Here is a 22,194-nt window from a genome sequence, read left to right on the forward strand (position 1 = left end):
TTGTGTGTTCACTTTTGGCCAAAATAGCCTGATTTGGAGGGGGCTGGGAGAGAAGAAGGTGCTTGTAGACAGGTTTGTGGAATCACTGCAGTAAGTTTTAAATGATGTATGAAATGAAAAATTCCTGTCTGATGCACAGGGCGAGCAGAGCCATTGATGTCTGTGAAATTGCTGCTGCAGAGGCTATTTCAGAGACTCACAGGGTGCTTTGGGTTGGGAGGAACCTCAAAAATCATCTCGTTCCATCCCCTGCCATGGGAACACCTTCCCCTAGACCAGGTTGTTCAAGTTTTTCTAATAGTATTTCAGAAATGCCAACTTCTAATTTTTTTATAAAACTCTTCTGCTTTTGAAAGGCAGAAGTCTTTCACAGCAACAAAATTCATTAGAAAAAACTTTCAAGATGGTGCATCAATAAATATCCTGAGGCAGTTTTCTAGGTTTGTGTGGGTTTCTGAGCCTGAGCAGCACTACTTTACAGAATGCCACGTGGCTGTGAGGGTGCTATGAGGATGCTTTGAACTGTCCTAAAGTGAGAAGTTTAAAAGTTGAAGGATGGAATTCATGATTAGGAGCCCAGTGGTTTGTTTAAGAGGTAGAGTGGGTTTAGGAGCTGGAGTGGAGGAAGAGCTGAAAAGCCAGGAGTGCAGGGTTTGGGGGAAGGATGGATTTGTGTGCCTGATACACAGCAGGAGCTGCAGGGCAGCAATGAGACAGAACATGCTCTGTTTCCAGCTCAGTCATCCAAACTGTCCTCCTGCATCTCATGATGTGGCTCCTGTAGGGAGAAGTAAAGTGGTTTCAGTTCTAACAGACTCACAGGGATCCAGAGCAGCAGCATCCTGGTTAATCAAACATCTGCATTTCCTAGCAATGGAGTTTGGTACATCTGTGCCAGTCTGCAGATGGAGTTGTGAGGGTTTAAGGAATGTGTGCACAGGTGACTGCAAACACTTCTGCATTTTAGTTTTGTAGACGTTCTAGAAGTGCCCTTTCAGCACCCTTTCTGTGTAGTCTTTGCATATTTAAATCTCTTATCAGAGAGTTTTGTTGTATTTTTAAATTGCTGATGGTTGGGGTTTTTTTACATTTTTATTGAAAACAATAGTGGAAGAGAAATAGTTTTTATACTGTGCCATCAGGTTCTTTAGAAAGGAGAACACAGTGTCTGAAGAAATTCAGAACACTTTCATAAATCCTGCTTTGGTGGTTTTTTCCTCTCTTTTTTTTAGTTTGTTTGTTTTTGGTTTTGTTTTGGGCTTTTTTTGGCATTTTCACATTGTGTTTCTGCTCTCTAAAAGCACAGACTTCCTTCCAGCTCTGCTGTTGTGCTGTGCTGATGCAAGCAAGCTTTTGAGTGGTCAGAAGTAAAAAGGATAAGAGAGCAGCATATACATGGCTTTTCAAGGCAGCAGCTGATCTGTTTGTTGCCGTGATAGTCAGAGTTGCCCTTTTTTAGCTCCTCAGAATCGTTTCCTCCATTCGGTATCTGGGGCTTCTGAATTGCCCGACTGATCCTGCAGCTGAATTCCCTGCCCATGGCCCTGGTGCTTCCAGCCCGTCTGAGCTCCTGCCAGGGGGCTTGGGGGGCCTTGCAGGGGTGGCCTCTGGGTTGGGGACCTTGTTGAGGTGTTTCATGGTTTGTTCTTCTGAGGAAACAGTTCTTCCTTCCAGGCCATGGGCATCTTCTGGCCTTGACGTTGAAAATGAAGGTGGTACCTTTATGGTCATTGACTGTAGGTAGTATTTTGTATGTGTTATTACCAATATTAATTAGACTTTTACTTGAAATGGAGGGGTTTGGATTGCATATACCATGGAAAAAAGGAAATAAGGAGTTGCATGATGTTTGCAGGGCAATTACGTAGCAGACCATGATAAAATAAGAAGCAATAGCATGAATAAACCAGATAGTAATTTTTTTTTTACTGAAATTGTTTGACACAGTAAAGGACTCTGATTACTGCAAAGCATTTAATACTGAATCTGAACAGCTTTTACCAAATTTGGGTGTGGATCTTAGTCTCTGAAAAATATACCCACAAAAAAGTGCTGCAAGCTGTTCTTTCTTGAGTCCTGCAGAGCAACTGGTGCTGTCAGCCCATGGAAAATGCTTTTTGCAGCAGATTGCTTGTAAGATGTGTTGTGTGAGAAGTTTGTGGGACTAAAGTGAATTTATCAGGCTGTCTGGAAATTACTTGTTCTTCAAAGTTCAACCTTCTTTTATACATATTATTTGTAACTCTTCTGTATAAGTTACCTGTGGTTTACTGGAACTGGGCTGAAGAACCAGTGCTAGGAGATGCTGTTAATGGAGCAGGAGTTTGGGATGTTAAATAGGAAGAAGTGGATGACTTGGAAGAAGTGATGAAAATAAGGTGACATTGAATAGATTCAAGTAAGAATGGCTTTTCTGCTGGCTGGAAGGGTTGTGTTCTCTGGGGAGAAGGGGCCAGGAGCTGACTGAGGTACGACTGTGCCCCCAACACGATGTGAAAAAATCAAATGCCACTCTGAGACACGCGAAGGAAAAAGTAATTGCAGAGAAGTTTGCAAAATACTGGTGCCGTGGTAACAGCAGCTGGCAGGAGCTCATCTATTTACAGAGGAAAAATGGGAAATCAGGACTGTCTCTTAGTCAGGGAACAGTGCAGGGGGATCTCTGGATCTCACCATTACTCAGGGCTGGAACAATTAACAGAGTCAGGACTTTGTTTTCCTTTAACAAGGAAAGGACGATGGGTCATTTCTCCTGATGGTGCTCCTGAATGCATTTGAGATAAATGATTTGGGAATCTGACAAATTGGAAGAATAACAAGAAGTGTAAGATTACTTTTTTTTCCAACTGAAATGTGTTAGAGCCTCTATGACACTGGTAGCAGGTGAAAGAGGAAAACAGTTCTTGAACTCTTTGCTAAATTGATATACTAATCAGAGTGCCTTTTCCAGAAAAGAAAGAAGAGCCCCATTTTGCCTGGACTCTATCTTTGCTATTTCCCTTTTTCAGAAATAGAAGATTAGGAGGTGTCTGCACCGATGTGATAAAACGTTCCCCTGGAATTGTATTGTATTTTCGCCTTGAGTTGCTGGAGAAATGAAGTTGTTGGCTTTCAGTGCTGCTTTGTTTTTGACCCCTTTTTGTGAATTCTCTGAGGAAAGAAACATATTCCCATCTTTTATAGTAATCAAATTTATCTGGCATCTCTCAGCCTCTTGCATTAGTTATGCTACAGTTGACCAGCCTTGGGAAGGGTTTAGCGGGTTTATTTATTTATTGTTCTAAAGTGAAGGTTTTTGACTTGAGGTCCCCACGTAGTCCATGGGGATTTGAAGGGAAAAAAATGAAAGTGCTTTCTGCCATTATTTTGATACAGTTATTTTCTGTGAAGCTGTTTAAAAAATACCCCAGACTACCCCAAACCTAAACAAAGCCTCCCATTAGTCCAAAACCCCCAGGAAACACTGAGAGAGGGAAAAACTTGATTATCTTAGTTGTGTTGGAAATTCAACTTTGTCAACTTTCTTTTGCAGCTTCTGTTTATCTTGCTGTTTTGTCATCAATTTATTTAGATGATTGAAAAAAGTAAAGGTTGATTAGAAGGGAAATCCGGGTGTCATCAATTATTTTGATTTCAAATATGATTTATTTGACTAACAGCCTTAAAAGCTGGGACTGATTTAATTTTGTTTTATGCTCATGAAATCTAGAGAAGGCTGACCTGGCCATCTTCCTCATCTTCTGCTTTGTAAGTCCCATGCAGTGTTTGCCCTCTGATTCTTTGATTTTATGCTCTTTGAGGAGCAAACGATGATAGTGTGGAAATGTTCATATTATGTTTCAGATGTATATACCCACGTAGAAGGATTTTTTGTTGCAGGAGAAAAATCAAATCCTTGTCACCTAAACTGCTAATTATGTTTGATAAATGTATGGTATATGTTTAATGCAAAGAGAATTTAAGAAATAATACACCTTGTGTAATTACAGCGACCGAGCTACTTCCATCAATCTAATTTTTCTGATTCAGGTTCATTTGCATTGCATTATTTTTATTAAATGAGCTTTCAGTGGAGCCCTGCTCTCTGTCAAGGGGAAGAATCAAGCACTGCAATATTTCGGAGTGCACAGGGCAGGTTTGCAGGTGGCACCACGGCAGTGCCCACCCAGCTGGGGCAGCAGGGCCTGGCTCTGGCCCTGGGCAGTGCCCACCCAGCTGGGGCAGCAGGGCCCTGCTCTGGCCCTGCTCTGGCCCTGCTCTGGCCCTGGGCAGTGCCCGCCCGGCTGGGGCAGCGGGGCCCGGCTCTGGCCCTGCTCTGGCCCTGGGCAGTGCCCACCCAGCTGGGGCAGCAGGGCCCTGCTCTGGCCCTGGGCAGTGCCCACCCAGCTGGGGCAGCAGGGCCCTGCTCTGGCCCTGGGCAGTGCCCACCCAGCTGGGGCAGCGGGGCCCGGCTCTGGCCCTGGGCAGTGCCCACCCAGCTGGGGCAGCGGGGCCCGGCTCTGGCCCTGCTCTGGCCCTGGGCAGTGCCCACCCAGCTGGGGCAGCAGGGCCCGGCTCTGGCCCGGCTCTCGCCCTGCTCTGGCCCTGGGCAGTGCCTGCCCAGCTCTGGGGCAGCAGGGCCCGGCTCTGGCCCTGGCACAGCCCAGGAGCTCTGTCCTGCTGCCCTGGTGCCCTCGGAGCCCAGCTCTGCTGCTGATCCAGGGGCCATGGCTGAGGGCAGTCAGCGCCCAGCCGTGGAGGAGCTGTGTTGGGGCTGCTCTCCTGTATTTCCCTGTCTGCTCCTCTGGATCTTTGCACTTTTCTGTCCTTTCTGTCTCTGCAGCACTTGGGAGCTGTCACTGTTTTTCACCATAATGCAGCCCAAGAATTCTCCCATCTGATATTGAGTGCAAACCAGCCTCCCTCGTTCCCCCACCCAATTTCCAAACTTCCAATTAAAAGAACAATAATTCGTAACTCTGTTTCTAGTCACAATACTGCTAACATTTAGTGTATGTAGTTGTAATTATTCTTGAAGGTGAATATAAACTTAGGTTAGTGTATGTGTGACTGGGAGGTAGGGACAAACAGGCTCTGCTGCTCTCCTTGGGAACGAGTGCATTGATCTTTGTGTCTGGAATAAGGCTCAGTACAACAGAAGAACACTTGCTGAAGGTCTCCCTGAGCCGAGCCACTCCTCCCATGCCTGTGCCCTGGGTTCACATCCTGCTCTGCCCTGCTGCAGAGTAGTGATGCTCACAGAGCAAATCTGAGGCTCTTCCTTGTCTGGGACTCGGGGTGGTTTCCCTCAGCCAGGGTCCATCGGGTATGATGGGGTAGGAAACCCGACTTGCTTCAGAATGGTCCTACTCAGCTGCAGATTAGAGTCTGGAGAGTTTCCTTTAAAGGACACCGACTGCAGCTTTTGTCACTTCAAAAGAAGCAGGGGATGTTCCACATACCTTCCCTTGGTGTAATGATTGTTAAAGATGTTTTCCCCCTTAAAATTGCTGGAATTCATTAAGTCAAATTCATTGGCAAGGAATCTGGGAACTGAGTGTAAATTATTAAGTCTCAGGACTAGTTAAAAATAGTTCATCATGTGCATTAATTCTGTGGAAAACAAAGAAAAAAAGAGTAAATAATTTCCATTAGTTTAATGGAAATGAGATAATGGCAGAGTTTCTCCAGTGTGTTATAATTACACAGTTTATTTGAAGAATAATATTCTAGAGTACTCTAAGGAACTCCGTATGGTTGTTACTACTGTAAACAACCATAATTATTAAAGTAGAAGGTTTTTTTCAGGTCTGCATAGTCACTGAAATTTGTTAAAACTCTTGCACAAAACTGATTTTTAATTTTTTTAGGTTTTTTAAAATGCTTAAACCAATAATTTTCAGCTGGAGAGAGAATGTGGAGGAATAATCTGAACGTTGCAGTTTCTCGGTGGTGCGCAGCAGCTCTGCTATGTTTGGGGATGAGCTGGCTGCAGTGAGCTCAGCAGCCCCCTCTGCTCTCCGGGGCACTGGAGCGGGAGGGACTCGGGTCCCTGCTCGGGAGCCGCCGGCTCCTTCACAAGAACAGCACAGCAACTCTGAAGTGCAGCTGATGGATTCTTTCATTGATTATAGATTTGAAGGAGTGTGAAACCATCTAATCTGACATCCTGGCTAGTGTGTGCCATTAAAATGAGCCCTGTTAATTCTGTATGAGCCTTAACTCTGTGTTTCAATAGCCCGTGCTGTGCTGGTTCAGCTCCCGCTGCTGTTTGCTGTTCTCCCCCCACCACTCAGACCTTGCAGTGTAAACCTTTGTGTTGGAGTTTCTTCCCCTTCCCAGGCCAGCACGTTTTAGATTGGTCAATGAGCTCATTCTCACAGAAGCCCAGAGTGGTTTGGGTGGGAAGGACCCTAAATCCCATCCCATGCCATGGGCAAGGACCCCTTCCCCTGTCCCAGTGCTCCCAGCCCTGTCCAGCCTGGCCTGGGTCACTGCCAGGGATCAGGGGCAGCCCCAGCTGCTCTGGCCAAAGCTCTGCATAGTTTCTGCATGTGCAGATTATTGTGCAAATGGGTTAATTACATCTTTTATTGTACTAAAAAATAAGGGAGCAGTTTTAATTTTATCCTTCCCAACACTGTCAACCAAAATTGTCATCTCATCAAAACTAAAATCTGCTTGTTGTCTTTCAAAATCCTGGAATTTTTCTGTATCGTTGTACCATGGTGAAAGAAATTAGCTCTGTGACTACTCTGAGGGCTTTGTTTGCCATTAAATGTATTTCAGTCTAAACAGGATAATACTTGTTTCTGTTTTGTATAAAACAAAATATACACGTGGTATTGTTTTGACAAACTCGAACACTGAGGCTCTCTGTTCTGTCCTAGTATTTAATGACATCATCCAGATTTCTTGGTGTCTTTGATGCTGTTGCAGAACTACCTACCTGTGTGAGAAGGAAAATATTTTGTAACATTAGAAAAACACTATAAGGGAAGAAAATGCTCACTAAGCTATTTCAGTGATCTCCAGAGAAAGGGCTGGGAAAAATAAATTGCTTTCTAAAGTTTGGGATGCACATTTAAAATGTGATCTGGCAATTTTATTGGATTATTTGAATTTTCTTTTTAATTGGTTCAATTTTATTGAACTACTTGAAGTTTTAAGCTATATGGTATTTCTGCTATTTGTGTGTTATTAAGCTTCCAGTTCAATTAGCTTATGGAGCAATTAACAGGGTGTTAGCAGGTGATTTAACAGAGGATTAATCCCTGCCATGGTCTGGGGTAGAGCCTGCGAGGGTAAAGGCACAGGGCTGACCTGTTTGTCTCTGGTTATTAAATAACTTCTGTGATTGACTCCTGGGTAAAAGAGCTCAGTACAGCAACTTGGAGGATTTATTTTAAAACAGATTGTCTCGTTGGTTAAATTGGACCTGAAAGTGTGTATTTGGCAAAAATTGCAGCCTGTTTCAATCAAATTTTTCAGGCTAATCAACTATAGTTTTACCTAATCAATCACTGAGAAAATAGTGTTGTTTATAACACTGAATAGGTTATGTTTGGAAAAAAATATATTAATCAGTAATTCAGAGAAATTAAAATCCTGAATGCCATGGAAGTGCATCTCTGTGGATGTAATTGATTATGCCTTTGAAATTAAAAGCCTTTATAACAGTTTCCTTATCTGGTATTGCAGTTTCCCTGCCGTTCACCAGCAAACCAGATTTTCTAACTAAAAAAATTAACTGCAAATCCCTGTGAACTGTGGTGTTGGCTTTGGTACAGGGCATGAAATAATTTTTCCATCTTAGCCCGCCGCTCTCCGAAGGTCAGCCTTTCAATTGGGCTGGTACTGTCTTGCTGCAGAGTTTCCAGGCTGCGTTAATTTTTGGGCTGCCATTGATGGATGGAGCGGTTGGGATTGTGACACGCAGCAGCCTGACTGCAGTGACCTGCAGAGGCAGATGTCGGCCTCTTATTTCATGCCCGTTTGTCAGAAAGAAAAAACAGCTTTTTTTTTTTTCCTTTTTCTTTTAAAGCAGTCCTGCTTTTCTACACGGAGAGAGCACTTGTGGGTGGGTGTGCTCTTGGTACACATACATAGAGAGGCATATAAAAAATCCCATTTATTTATCATTGCTGGGAAACCTGGTGGAGTCTCTGGAGAATTCCTCAGTGCCCAGTACCAAGGATGTGCATATTCTCATATTCTGGCATTTTCTGTGCTGCAAACCGGTGTGCAAGAATTGTCTTGAGAATTTATTGTTTCATAAAAAGCTTTTATTTTGCCCACAGACAAGCTGAGAAAATGCACATTGTTCTTTTGTGGTACCTGGGAATTTACAGTTTCAAAAGAATTTCCTTTGTGATCTGCTTTTGAAGATTCATGGTACATCAGAAAGATTTTCTGTTCCTTGTCCAAAATTTCTCTGTGAGGATGACACAGACCCTTATTGGGTGCACCGGGCTGGTCCTTTCATGTGAGAGCCAAACCCTCATCCAGAAATTAACTTGGGGAGGGAGTTTTTCATTAAAATATAAAAATTCAGTTTAAAGGACCGATGCAGACAGAAAAAGCTGAACTTTCCCACTTGGCTTGCACAGAGTCCTGAGGGAGACGTAAATTATTTGGTTGATATGGGTAGAAAAAAATGGAAATATTTAAATTAAAGAATGAAAAATCACTGTAACTGTCAGGGCTAAATGTGAGCAGATCTCAGCGAAGCCTTTGAGTGCCTGTCCTGCCTTTGGACTCTGCCAGGGACGTGGAGGGAAGGAATTCTGGGGTGATTCTGTCACCTTAGTGGAGCAAAGTTTTGCCATTGATTTTGATTGAATTAGAATTTTAGTTTGTGACCTTTTCTTTATTTCATCACTCTCCAACTGAGATTGCTTCCCTTTTCTTAGTAAATTTTAAATTCTTAGTTTTAATTTTGGAACTAATTCGTTGTTTCTAAAATTCACAGAGGACTTAGAAAACATTAAAGAAAAAAACCATAACTTAGATCTGTTGTGGTCTAGTTGGAATCACATAAGAGTCAACTCATTAATCATAAAGGTATGAAAGAGTTCTGCAAACCTGCAGATAATAAAAAAATCTATTGTAAAGTAATGATGGGTCCAGGTCCATTTTAGTGACAAACCCAAATAATTTTTAGGGTCATCTTTTATCGTTAATGTACATTTTAATACTTGAGAATCCAAAGTTGTATCTTCATTTAAAGAAAATAAAGAACTGTAAGCTGTGAAAATAGGAAAAGAGCGGGAGCCTGGTCTGTGTATAATGTAAATAAATAAAAGATGTGTGTTTTTTGCAGCACGTGTCCTTGTCTGCTAAAGCAGCATCTCTAGAGATCCTGTGGTCCCTGTCACTGGATGCCTGGAATTTCAAGGCTGGAGATTTTGAAGGTTTTTTCCTGTGTAACTGGAACAGCTAAAGCAGAAATGTGGATTTGGTGCAGAGATTATTGCATGGGTTTCTTTGTTCACGGTTCTGTGGAAGACAGACAATATTAAAAGGGCTGACTCTTTTCTAGGTACTGGCAGTCTTCAATTTCTTGAGTCTTTCAAAGTCAAAGCAGAAACCAGGGAAATGCTGCTGGTGAACACAGGGTTAGTGGAGGTGGAGAGCCTCAAAACACAAAAAAGAGCAAATTTCTAGGAATGTTGCTAACAGCACTTGGGCTTCCTAGTAACTGCACAGAATCCCTCTTTGCAAATTGTGCACAGGTGTTTATTGTAAAATTGGTACTGAAAAATATACAGGACTTATTTAAAAATAAAAACTACCAATTTAATTGTTCTGTGCCTGAAAAGAGAAACCTTCTCCCCATGGCTGTATACCTTGGGATTCTCCTGAGCTCTCAGGCTGTGAAGTCTCTGGCCCCTGCTCTCAAGTAAAGGGCTGTTTTTCTTGGGAATTCCATCACTAACATTTAAAATGCTAAAAAGTTGCTAAAATCCCTGCCTCAGGGGTGCTGCAGTGCTATGACAAGAGCTGAGCACACAGTTTTCCTTATTGCTGGAAGATTTCTCTGCGTTGTTGATATCCCTAATGTTTTGCCACAGGTGGGAACCCCAGTGTTGCAAATCTCAGGTGTGTTTAGAAATCCTTTTCTGTGTATTTAAAAAAGAAAGTCTGTACAGGAGTGTCTGTCGTGGCAGCTGTGGCTGTGTCCTTTGGAAGGGGCTTTGGCTCTGCTCTCCTCCTGCTTTTCCATTTCCATGTCATTGTCCCAGGTGAGGCTGAGTGCTGCAGCCTGGTCACGAGACTTGTCTCAAAGTGCTGCAGATGCTCAGGACAAGTTGTCATTTCTGTTTCAGAAGTCACTGGTGGGGACTGACAGAGCCCTTTTCCCCTGCTGTGCCCCCCGTTCCCAGGGAGCAGCTGAGGACAGGGACCTTGTACCTCACTGATCCATTGGGCCCTTGGTGTTCAAGGACTAAAGAAGGCTTGGTGACATCTCTCTCCTCTCCATGTTTGGAATGATGGAAGGAAATGGGTCAGTTGCAATTCTCTCTTTATGAGGTTATTACTACAAGCAGATGTTGAGGTTTTCCCAACATGCCCCATGGTTTGTCTTTGCTCTCCAATGCGAATGTGGAAGCCAATTACTTTGGACAGCGTTTCTTAGTGCAAAGCCAGGAGCTAAATCTGGCTGTGCTGCTTGAAGTGCCAGTTAAAGCTGCCTTGGTAGAAATAAACCTTGCTGGGTGTGTGGGGGAGTTTGCCTTCTGTTAGGGACAAATGTTCCCATCGTCGTCATCCGGCTCATTCAGAAATCTTGCTGCTGCTTTGACTTGCTTGAGGTCATAAGTGCAGGTTGGTGACAGTTCATGTTGGTGTCCTGGGAGGGTGTGCAGCCCTGGGGGCAGCTGGGGACAGCAGGGGTGGCTCAGGGCACAGTGCACATCCTCTCTCTCATGGGGTCGTTCCCTGTGCTTCCTGCCATGCAATGATGCAGGGAGCTGCTCCAGCTCACCCCTCCCACTGCCCTGTCCTTGGGCTCTGCCCTGGGTCACTTCTCTTCCATCACAAGTTGTCCTCAGAGATGTCACTCCCCAGAAGTGGCACTTCAGGTATTTTCTTTCCCACGGGTCACCAACTCGCTCTAGTGAGGATCCAGTAGCACCAGCGTGGTTTGGAAAAGGGGCACAGAAGGGTTTGGTGGCACCACGTTCCTTGGAGATGAAAAGGAAACAATTTTTCCTGTTCAGGAAGAGAGTGGTAGGAGATCTCTGGGAGCTTTGCTTTGCAGCATGGATGTCAGAGATTTTACCTGGCTGGAGTCCTCAAGTGATCAGTGCTCTCAGTGTGTGATGTCAGATGCTCCCACGTACCTGCCTGTTATCTCTGCTCATCCCTGCTGTCCCTGGCTCTCCTCTCTACGTGCAAAGCAAGGAAGGACGTTTTTCCTATATCTGCTTGTGTATTTTTTCAGCAATGGTGACACCACGATGGTGTAACCAGTTTTCTGAACATAACATGCTGTATTTCTTTCCACAGTCAAGCTTTCTGTGTGCCCACTGCTGCTGATAAATAAAGAATAAAATGCAGTATCAAGGGCCATATAGCGAAGTGGGATGATGATTTTTGTTAAATTTTCTTGATATAATTCTTCCTGATAAACTTCTCATTTGGCTGATGTAGTGGAGCCAGATCAGAGCTACACTGATGAGCTTTTATTACCATCAGATTCTGCCATTCTCCCTGTCCATTTTATTGGACAGGAAGTACAGACTGTTCCATGTTCTCATGATTCAGGACATGAAACATTCCCACCCTTTGAAAGATACAATGTTTATGCAATAGGATCCAGAAAATCAACTTAATAACAAAGATGAGCTCTGAAAAATACCAGGCAGTGTTTAGAGGAGAAACTGACTCCTGGATCTGAGACAGGTAGAATGGGGAGGAATAATTAATTATTCAGGTGTCATCCATTACTAAGAGTATCCTTTCACCAAGTCCTGAGAATTGTCTTCCAGTGGAAATTGTACAATTACCTATGGAGTAAATGGTCTAGTGTACATTCATATGTCAAAATGTGCTTTGAGGTGTATGTCAGCACTTCTGTGCAGGAGAAGGAAATAAATCAGAGCCTGAACCATCTCCCTGTGCTGGTGCTCCAACGTCCTGTTTCACCTGCTGCAGCTACTGTGAGGTCCATGAAAGGCTGATAAGGCTTCCTTGTTTTGTCAGGCTTCCTTCTCCTTTTCCCTACTTTTCTTATTTCACTTTGCAAATGAAGTGATCGAGTGCAAAAGTTTCCCTTTAAAATCTCTTACACTTTTTTCAGAGATGATTTCTGTGACTCTTTAGTTTGCAAATGATCATCCTTCATTCTCTTGTGAGCCTGGGGTATTGAAACCCTTGATGAGTAACAACTGCTCAGAGTTCTAGAACACTTATGGGCTGTTTTCATGGGAGAGCCTCCAGCTCTGCTCAGGCCAGAGCACCCCGAGCTGGGCAGCAAATGGCTCTGGTGTCTCCCAGCCAGCAGGGCAGCTGCTGAGCAGCCATCAGCATTCATGGAGTTTTTCCTGTGTGAGAATCCCCTGGGGGATGGCAGCACGCTGGGTTCCCAGGGCTGGCTCCTGTCTGTGATGCTTGCACAGTTTTTGGTGTCTGTGCTGTTCAGAACTTGGATCTGGAGTGTTGCACGTGCTGCTGGCTGGTTGGGGCTGTCAGCAGTCAGAGCAGGCTCCTGGTTCAATGGCTCAAGGGAGCACGGAGGTCTCTGGGTGTCCCTGCAGTGTCACCTGGCACTCAGCTTCCCTCAGTGCTGGCAGCTGCTGTCTGACACCGCCTGGCCTCGTCCAGCACAACTCCAGGGCCCCTTGATGCCTGGGCTTTGTGGCTTCTTGGCTTGCAGGTTGCTTTTTTCTTCTGGAGCAAATGACTTTGACTATCCAACTCCTGTTGCTTAAAGAAATCATATTATTTCTTTTTTCTTAGCTCCCTTTGCCTCTCTCTGACAGATTTAAATAACAGCAAGGCTCCTATTTCAAATGATAGCATCCAGGAAATTAAAAGTTAAGCCATTCCCTGTCCGTAGCTCGGTGTCTCTGCTTTCCCCTCTCAGCTGTGGTGTAAATGAATGAAGAGGCTCAGCCTGGACTTCCAATTTCCTGGCTGATGTCTCTGTGTATCAAAGGCTGCTGTTGTGCAATCTTCATCTCTGGGAAGGATTCATACACAAAACACTATGGAAAACTAGAGAACAGTCAGAGGAGGAATTAAATACTCTGCAAAGGTTCATATTAACCTAAATTACCTCAATGCTTTGTTGAGTAAGCAACAAAATTTAGAAACTGAAGTGCTGTAAGCAAAAGGCTCATCACTTGTGGGTTACTTAAAATTAGAGTTTGTAATCTCTCCTATCTTTGCTTTGCCTTTGAGTAGTTGAGGAGCTGTATCATGAGGGTGTGTTCCCCCCAGCCTCCTGGCACAGGAGATCTTACTGTGGATCTGGATTTGGAGTGCTCCCCGGGCCCTGGCAGTGCAGGGGAGGACAGAAGGGGACTGCAGGTGTTGGGAAGGGTGTTTGGTGCCCGTGCTGTGCTCTGGGGAGGGACTGAAGAGAGACTGTTCAGGAGAGTAGAGAAAACCAGCAGGTGAAAGACACAAAGGGCAAGTCAGATTTAAGACTAATTAATCTGTTGCTGCAAAAATGTAATTAAATATTTTATGAACTCTTACAAAACACTTCAGTTTCTGGTTAGATAAAGGTTGTTGGCCAAGAGCCTTGGCAGGGCCCATCCACACCTGAGCTGCTCCTCGTTGCCTATCACAGCTTACAAAATCCCTTCTCTGTTGCTGCTCCACTGCCTCTCCCAACCTGGAGAAGCAAAAACAACAGCTTTTTTATTGCTTTAAATTCATCGTATGACATGCATCTTTTGCTATGAAATGATAGATGAGCTCTCTTTTTTGTATCAATACATTTTTTTTTTCTGGTTTTAACTTTACCGAATATCTTCCCAGTCTGTTCCTGGTCAGGCTCCTGGCAGGTGCATCTTTCTTTATTGCTGTGAAAAATGGGGTGCCTTTATTCTTATTAAACTCAAAATATCTGAAGTGAATTTCAGATTTATACAGGGAAGTCTCGCTATTTGCAGAATGAATCATAAATGCCAGTAATACAATTTTAAAGAGACGTTTTCTCACAGAAGAAGAAAAATTCTTGAATCTGGATGTCTGGTTTCCCTGCTCTCACCAAAGCAGCTGGGAATTTTCTCTGTATTGTTTGTTGTTTCAATACTCCAAAGCTTAACAGCAACAGAAAAGAGAAAAAAATATCATTTTTTCTGTCTGTTCAGGAATTTGTGGGTATTTTGTGTTTGAGAGGTGCTGGAGTTCTCCTCTGTGCTCAAACAGACCAGCACAGTCAGTGGCAGTGAATGGGAGAGGAAGATTTCAATTCCATTGGTTTTCAGGGCTGTGATTCCTCCCGTGCTGCCTGGGAATCAGGACACAGCCCTGGCTGCAATCCCTGCTCTCGTTCCAGAGGGATTCCCACTGAGCACAGCCGAGGGATCGTTGGGGACCTTTCTTGTGCTCTTTGGGATGTTGAGGAAAAGCTGCCGTTTGTGGCCTGGAGGGAATTGGGGCGGGGGCTTGCTTGATTTTTTTATCACTTTGTGGGACTGTAAATCTGTTCTTTCCAATTAGATTCACAGATTTTACTCCAGAATTTGATCCCTCTTCAGTCATTTCACAGTAAAACTGGGAAAAACCAGATCTAAGCAATCCGTAGCCTAATTCTTCCCTTCCTACAAACACCAAGACATGCCCCACCTTATCTTTTCCACCTCTGCTTTCTGCATTTGCTGAAATTAAGGATCAGGTCCTGCCTGCTCCTAGGGCTCTTCTGGGGAGATGCAGGTTGGGTGTGTTTGGGAGCTGCTATTTTCCCCTCCCCTTTATCATTTCAGGAGAGTGATTTTCATCATAAACCAACATGTCAGCCAAAGCATCTACATTTAAAAAAAATATTATTTCACAATTTTCCACAGGCACATTTGATGTAAACCCTGGAGGTGTATTCCCCGAGTACCTATTACCTCCATTTTAGGGAAATTACATTAAATTATTAGTGACAAATTTACTTGTCTGCCAATGTGTTTTTCTTGAATTTTACTACAACATCAATACTTGGCTGTTTTATATGGGCCCTCATTTACCTGTCTTTGAAGGCAGTCACCCCTCTGGGAGCCTTGCCTGTCACTAACATGCACTAGGAAGAGTCTTTAAGTTTAACATTTGCTGTTTTGAATCACAGGAAAAAATATGTTGCACTTTAAATATATAATCTGTTTCTCCAACCTTTTAGTGTGTGCTGGCTCTTTTCTAGAGACCAAAGCCAGTTAGGAGGGCGGAGGAGATTCTGGTTTGTCAGTGAAAGGTGTTCACCAGGAGGGGCTTCAGCTTCCCTGCTCTGGTACACCTTGGCTTGGGGAAATAACCAGACTTTGCTTGTGTTTGTGTCTGTTCAGGAATCCTGTCTGATGCCAAAATAAAAGCAGATGGGAAAAAAATGTCAGCCTGGGATCTAAATTCAATGAAATTCAAAGCTCTTCCAATTGCATGAGAAAATACAGCCACAAGGCATATGGAAAATAATTTAGGCTTTTTCAAGCAGTTCCGGCATGCTGGGAGTGAGGGTCACTTGTGGCCTTTTTAAAATCTTTAAAGTCTTTGTCTTCAACTGCCATTAGTGTTAATTCCAAAGAAATGAATGTTTCTGGATTTACTATGCTGCAGTAATGTTTGTGTAAGCACACCAAAAATATTCTGCTTTTTGAAACAGAAGCTTTTGCAGCCAGAGTTCACAGAATCCTGGAATGGTTTGGGTGGGAAGGGACCTTAAAGCCCATGCAGTCCCACCCTATGAAGTGATTATGAAGGTACTACCACAGAGTAGCTTTAAAAAGCTTTAGTCAAATTCCTCTCCATTTAGCAAAGCAGCTGATTAAAATCAGCTTCTAAGTGGGACTTTAGTTAGACTCTCCAGAATAACTCCTGCTCTGAAAGGAAGAGAGGGGATCTCTGAGTACAAGTTTGTGGGAGGAAGATGATCGTAGTGCCAGGATAATTCACTTCCACTACTGAACACAACAGGACTAAGAGGAATTGTATTAATTTTTAATCTTTTTAATTCTGTTTATAAACTGCTGATAAATTCAGTTTTTCTTTGACATCTTCCCCAACTCTTAAATATTATTTCAGAGACTTTGCTCTGCATCTTTGGCACTGGGACTGCCATAGATCCATGAGAATTCTGTGGGATAAGTGTTACTTTCCCTTGTATTATATCCAAATCTTGAACAAGCAGCAAAATGGAGCATATACTTAAGATGTACCTCATAATTCATTTCAATTTATTCCCTCACCGAATCAAAATGATTATATAAATCAATGCAATTTTAAACTGATTAACCTCAAACCCTCTTAATAAGAAAGTGGGGGCCACAGAGTTCAGGGGATGTAAAATGCCTTTATGTTGGTTTGCTGATTTTTTTATCCTAAGACTGAAAATAGAAGATGCCTATTATTGCCATCAAATATAATTTGATGAGGAATTTATATTTGTCAAGGACTTTTTTAGATGTTGCTGTGCCAAAATCCAATGTCAGTGCAATGTGTTTTGGCCTGAAAAGAAGGTGAGGAAGCAAAGGGGACCTTGCTGCTTCCTTGGGGTTTTTCACTATGCACTGAATTTTAAAAGAGCTTTGCACTTTTTTTGAGGGCCTGGTAGAAATTTTGGAGGGAGTGTGTAAAGCTGTTTCTGAGCAGTTCCTCGCTGCTCTGTGGGACTGTCTGGGTGAAGGGCTCCTTTCCTGTTCCCTGCTGTGCTGCTTTCCCCACGTGTGTCCTGCAGGACGTGGTGCCTGGTGCTGCTGGGCTGGGCTGGAGCAGCTCCAGGCTCCTTCCTGTCCATGAGGATTGCTCTGTGCAGAACTCAGCCCAAGCCAGCTCTAAAAACCAGCAAAGCCCCAGTTTCAGGGTTTGCCTTTGCTTCCTACAAAACCTGCTGAGACAGAAAAGGTGGGAGCCTTCCCACCTTGTGTTTTGTTTTGGCACTCCAGCACCTGGGACAGGAACTGCCTGTCCAGCTGAGCTCTCAGTACATGGAAATGGGCCAAGTCAGGCTTTTCTGTGGGAACTGTCAGTGAAACCTGGCTGTCCTTAGATCAGTACTTCATTTATGTGTTCTCTTTGTGTTTTGGACAGCCTGTTGTTCAAGGGGGTCAGCTTGTTGGTGAGCAGGTGAGCCCAGTGCTGAAATGTGGCTGGATGTCCCTGTTTGGGAGAGGGGAGGTGATCCTAATTACATTTTGGGAAGGGGAGATGATACTTAGGGTAATTACATACTGCAATGCTGCTGCTGCCAGTGGCTGATTGAATTGGGATCAGACGTAGCCAGGCTGGAGCAGTGGCTCACGTAAGTGAAACTCTTCTCAAAATACAACTGAGCCAGTTCTGAATGGAGCAGTCACCTTGGCTGACGTCTATGCATCCTGCTGGGACTTGTTCCTGTTCCCATTCAGAACCTGGCTCACCTTCCTGGGACAGGTCACTTACTGAACCTTCAGCCATCTGTGCTTGTACAGATGATGGGACCTCGTGCTGTCTGCCAAATATTGTAAAGAAATAGATTTAAATAATTGTACATTAAATGGTTTCCTTATTTTATATTTATATAATTGTAAATTCAGATGGAAGTTTATTAAAATACGTTTTTCTTCATGTGCCCTCCATCTTGAATGTACAAGGAAACCTGGGTGGGAGCTGTTTTTCCTAAAATACTTGCACTAAACGATTTGCTTGGAGGAATATCTGAAGTATCACTGAAGAGTCCTCTTAATGTGTTAAGGATTATTTTTATCTCAGGTTGGAGAACAAACAGCATAATTAGGTCTGTTTGTTCTAAACCTTTGTGCTTGCTTGTTCTAAACTTTACCTCTGTTTCTGTCTTGGAGGTTTTTTTTGTGTGTTTTTGTTTTGGTTTATTTTCCCCCTTTGATTATGGCTTGAAATACAAAATATTTCAGATTCTTAGTGCCACGTTCAGTCCTTTCTGTTCCTGTTCCAGGTATTCTCTGTGTCTCTGTAGCAAACACGTGTGTGTTTATCCCTTGCTGTAGCTCAAGATGGAGGGTAGTGATGAATCCAGTGGATGCAGAAAATGTCCGGATCCTGGGGCTCCCGGAGCCGTCTCATGCTCGGTGCACGCGGGCTCTGAGCATCCCTGAGAGGGACGTGACAGCAGCCCTGACCTTTCCCTCCAAGCCACGTGGGGGTAGGGGCAGAATTAGCACCATCCAACCGCATTTCCACTTGTTTTAACTGCTAACTTCCATATTTACACACCCTAATGTCTTCTGGAAATATAAAATCCATTTTAGCGGATGTGGTCACGTGGTCATTTAAATGAGATTTAAAAATTTCACCTCTCTGTGCATAACAAAATGCCCTTAAGATATTTTACTGACTGGGATAATGCTCCTAAAGGTCAATACAAATATTTAGCTTCTACTTTTACTTGTGCTGTTTCTCAGGTTGGACCCGTTTTTAATTTAGAGTCATCTCAGAGAATATTTTAAGGACTCTTTTGACGGCTTGTGGGAAGGCAGGAACAATAGGTCCTACATGCAGGAAGGTGTTGGTTATAAAAGGGCTTAAATTGGCTTTAGTGTAACTGGAAACCAAATAAATGGTGCTGGAAACTCCAGGAGGAGCTGGAGCAGGTTTTTCTGTAGTCCCCAATTAGTGCCATTACAAAGTCTAATGTGCCCAGCGTGGCCCGGCAGCAGCTGTGATTGATACAAAGCTCAGCCAATCGCGCCGGGGCCCTGTCAGCTCTCATTAGGCTGGGATCAATTACCAGGATTTGAGACCAATTTGAATGAAAAGTAAAAACACATTGTTACCACAAATTTCATCAAGTGAATATGCTGTATAAGGAAATAGATCAGCTATGACCTCTTTGACATTTTCAAAATGTTTAAAAGCTGAAGTTAATTCTTTGTGATGTCCTTTCATCTTGAGTTGACAACAGAGAGACCTGGAGTGGTGACAGGCCTTGTCAAGTGGCTCTGCCTTATCAAAAACAATACCCTCCAGATCTTTCAAGCCAAAAATTCTAATCTAAGATAATTGCAGTTACAATTTCATGAGCTTTTCTGCCTTTCCCTGAACCATTATTTTGTGTGAAGTAGCAATTTTTCTTTCCCTCAGTGCTTTTTTCCCCATGAAAGGTGTGATGGTCACTGAGGGTGGGTGTGGTGGGCATGAAGGGGAGCCCAGGATGCCCAGCCAGGGCCAGGCAGTGCCTCAGCTGGGCCTGGCCATGCCTGTGCCATCCCTGTGCATCTGCTGTCCCCAGGCTGTCCCCCAGCTCTGGGCAGTGCTGCGGGTACAGGCACTGGGACATTACCCTGCCCTGGGCTCTTCCCCCTCAGCCTCCTCCTGTCCTCCCTGTGCCTTTCCACGTGGGATGGGTGCTCCAGCACGAGTCCTGGTGTGGCTCAGCAGGTGACAGCAGGTGACAGCAGGTGACAGAGGGTGAGCCAGCTCCTGCTGCCAGCGCCGAGTGCTGGTGCCAGCCCACTCGACCCGGTCCCTCCTGTAAACTGCATTATTTAACAGGTGCTGACCCACAAAGCTCATCTCAACAGCATCAAGGAAAAACATCTGAGCCAAATTTCATTTCCCTATCATGGTAGTTTTTTCCTAGTAATTTTCTCTGCGTATCTTTCAAATCAAAATATAAACCAGATCAAAGACTGAGGCGGTAGCAGAAGAAGTCTGTACTATGAGATGGTGTTCTGGAGCACATCTAACATTGGACAGATCTGAGGGGAAGGAGGCTCAGGGACCCGAGCTGTTAATTACCTGGTTTACTCAGGACGATGTATTTTCTTGGCTGACATTTTCCTTAGATTAATTCTTTTCTCCTTTTGGTGATCGCTCCAGTCTCTTCAGGTATGCATTTACATGCCATGTCAGTAACCCCTCGCATGCATTTTTGCTGTGTCAGTAAACATTTCTGAAAAGAAGATTTTCAAGTGTGAATTATTTATACCAAATGATAAGCAAGTAGAATGTTGAAATTCAATACTAGTTCGTAAGATTTTTTTTTTGCCTGATTTCTCTGCGTCTCCTACTCTAACCCAGCTTGTGTTGGAAAGAGCCCTTTCTTCTCTTCTGACACATTACTAAAGGTATTATGCACACCTGAGATGATGTTCATTATAATCTGTTGAAAATGGAGGTGGTAGCTGAATTTCATTGTATAACTTGATCTAAGGGAAGACTCTAATGGCAAACAACAGTCAGCTGAAGGTTGCAAAGACTGATTTTATTAGAATTATGAAAATTATTCCTACTTTTGGACAGTTTTGGTTGTTAGGTCAATCGTGTAATTCCTGTGGACCATCTCATCTTCCCTGTGTTCCTCTTTGTCACCTGTGAGATACCTGAACATGACAGGGTTGTGGTTGTTTGCTTGGGGCATATGGAAATCCAGGCTATATTAGTTTTCACAAGCCTTTTTGAAGATAGAAATTAAGGCTATATTTAGAAATGTGTCAGCACTGTTTACATTTAGTAAATATAAACATGTTGCTGGGGTTTTGCATGGTTTTATACCTCCTTTAATCAGCGAGTGTGCATAGCTACACTCTGTACATACAATACACCCTCATATAAATACTCAGTGTGAAGTGCTGCATCCAGAAACTCCAAAAAGGGACTTAGCATTTCATACTGGGAACTGGTTTGGTTTTTTTCCCCTTCAAGCTGTAGAAATCCTAAATTATTTACACTTGCTGTTCAGGCTGTAATAGAAATAAGTGCAGTCTAATGTGTTTCTCATTTGATACCGACAGTGTGAGGTGCGAGCTTGGACTAGGGAGGAATTTTCTGTGAAACAAAACCTTGGGAGCTTTTGCCATGGCTCAAAATCTCTTCACTCTAAGCATTGGAGCACCCTGATTTCCTGTGTCCCTCTCCCACCCACCAGTATTCCTCAACAAGCCATTGGATGGTGGATGAGCTTCTCCTACAAAAATGAGTCCTGCCATAAGTACCTCAAAAACAGAGTTATTTCAGGACTGTTAGAGCTCTTACCCAGGGGCTCTGGTTTTACTTGGAGAACTCCTTCATAAACTATTTCTGTAACACAGGGCTGCTCAGATCAGTGGCCCAAGAAATCTGGGGTTGCAGAGCTGTGAGAATGGTGATGTAGTATCCACACATTTATTCCCTTGTGAGGGATTCTGGCTAGAAGCAGAAGAGACCAAGGGTTCGTTGGGTTGTAATTCATTGTAATGAATGAAGAGAAAAATGTTACTGAGAGTTTCATTGTTGGGAAATGTTTGCATTTTAAGTGTGAAGAAGAGAAATAAATACACATGTAGGCGAGGCTTTTTCAATAGCTGGGGTTCGTGCATGTAGGCAAATGCACAGAATCCTTGAGGTTGGAAAAGACCTTTGAGATCCTTGAGTCCAACTCTCAGCCCAGGGCCACCATAATCAGCCCTAAACCATATCCCCAGGTGTCATATATACACACACATATGGACACATATATATACATATAAATGTGTATACAGTCCTTAAGTACTGGAATTGTTTTGATGAAGCCCACTGGGTTATTGCAGTACATTTAATTACTAACTGCAGTCACAATGCTGCCAAGCTCTGCAGGGTTTGCTCACACCAGCTCACAAAGGAGAGCTCTCTTCTCCAGCAGATTCCTGCTCTCATGATTGGTGTGGAAAGGAGCTTAATTTACCTGGAGTAGCACAAGCCCTTTGGAAAGAGGTGCCCCATTCCACAGAAGTGTCATTCTCCGCATACTCTAAATACTGTACATATTTACCAAATTTAAATACATATTTACATATGTCAGAATGACCCAATTGAAGGGAATGACTCCCTTGATACCTTTTAGAGTCTATTAGGTAAATAAGCGGCTGCTCCTGGCACAGCAGGCAGGGATGCAGCTGGGATCAGGGCTGGGGGCTGGCAGCTTCCTGGGGAAAATGCTGCTTTTCCTCTGTTCTGGAGCCTGTCTGGCAGCGCTGCTGGTGGTGACAGCCCTGCCATGCCACTCCCAGCTGGGTGGCCAAAGCTGCCTCAACGCTGCCTCTGCCCTCCCTTCTCCCCCTCCCCACTGTAAATCTGCCCTCCTCAGACTGA

The 22,194-nt window shown here is 43.8% G+C and overlaps 1 protein-coding gene across 1 annotated transcript in view; it reads left to right on the forward strand.

Annotated features, from left to right (window-relative positions):
- The window catches only part of ZFHX3 (zinc finger homeobox 3), a 393,056-nt gene that overhangs the window by 73,752 nt on the left and 297,110 nt on the right, over window positions 1-22,194 (forward strand). The window lies entirely within an intron of this gene.

This window comes from Agelaius phoeniceus, chromosome 12 (assembly GCF_051311805.1).
Source record: "Agelaius phoeniceus isolate bAgePho1 chromosome 12, bAgePho1.hap1, whole genome shotgun sequence".
Classification (NCBI taxonomy): domain Eukaryota; kingdom Metazoa; phylum Chordata; class Aves; order Passeriformes; family Icteridae; genus Agelaius; species Agelaius phoeniceus.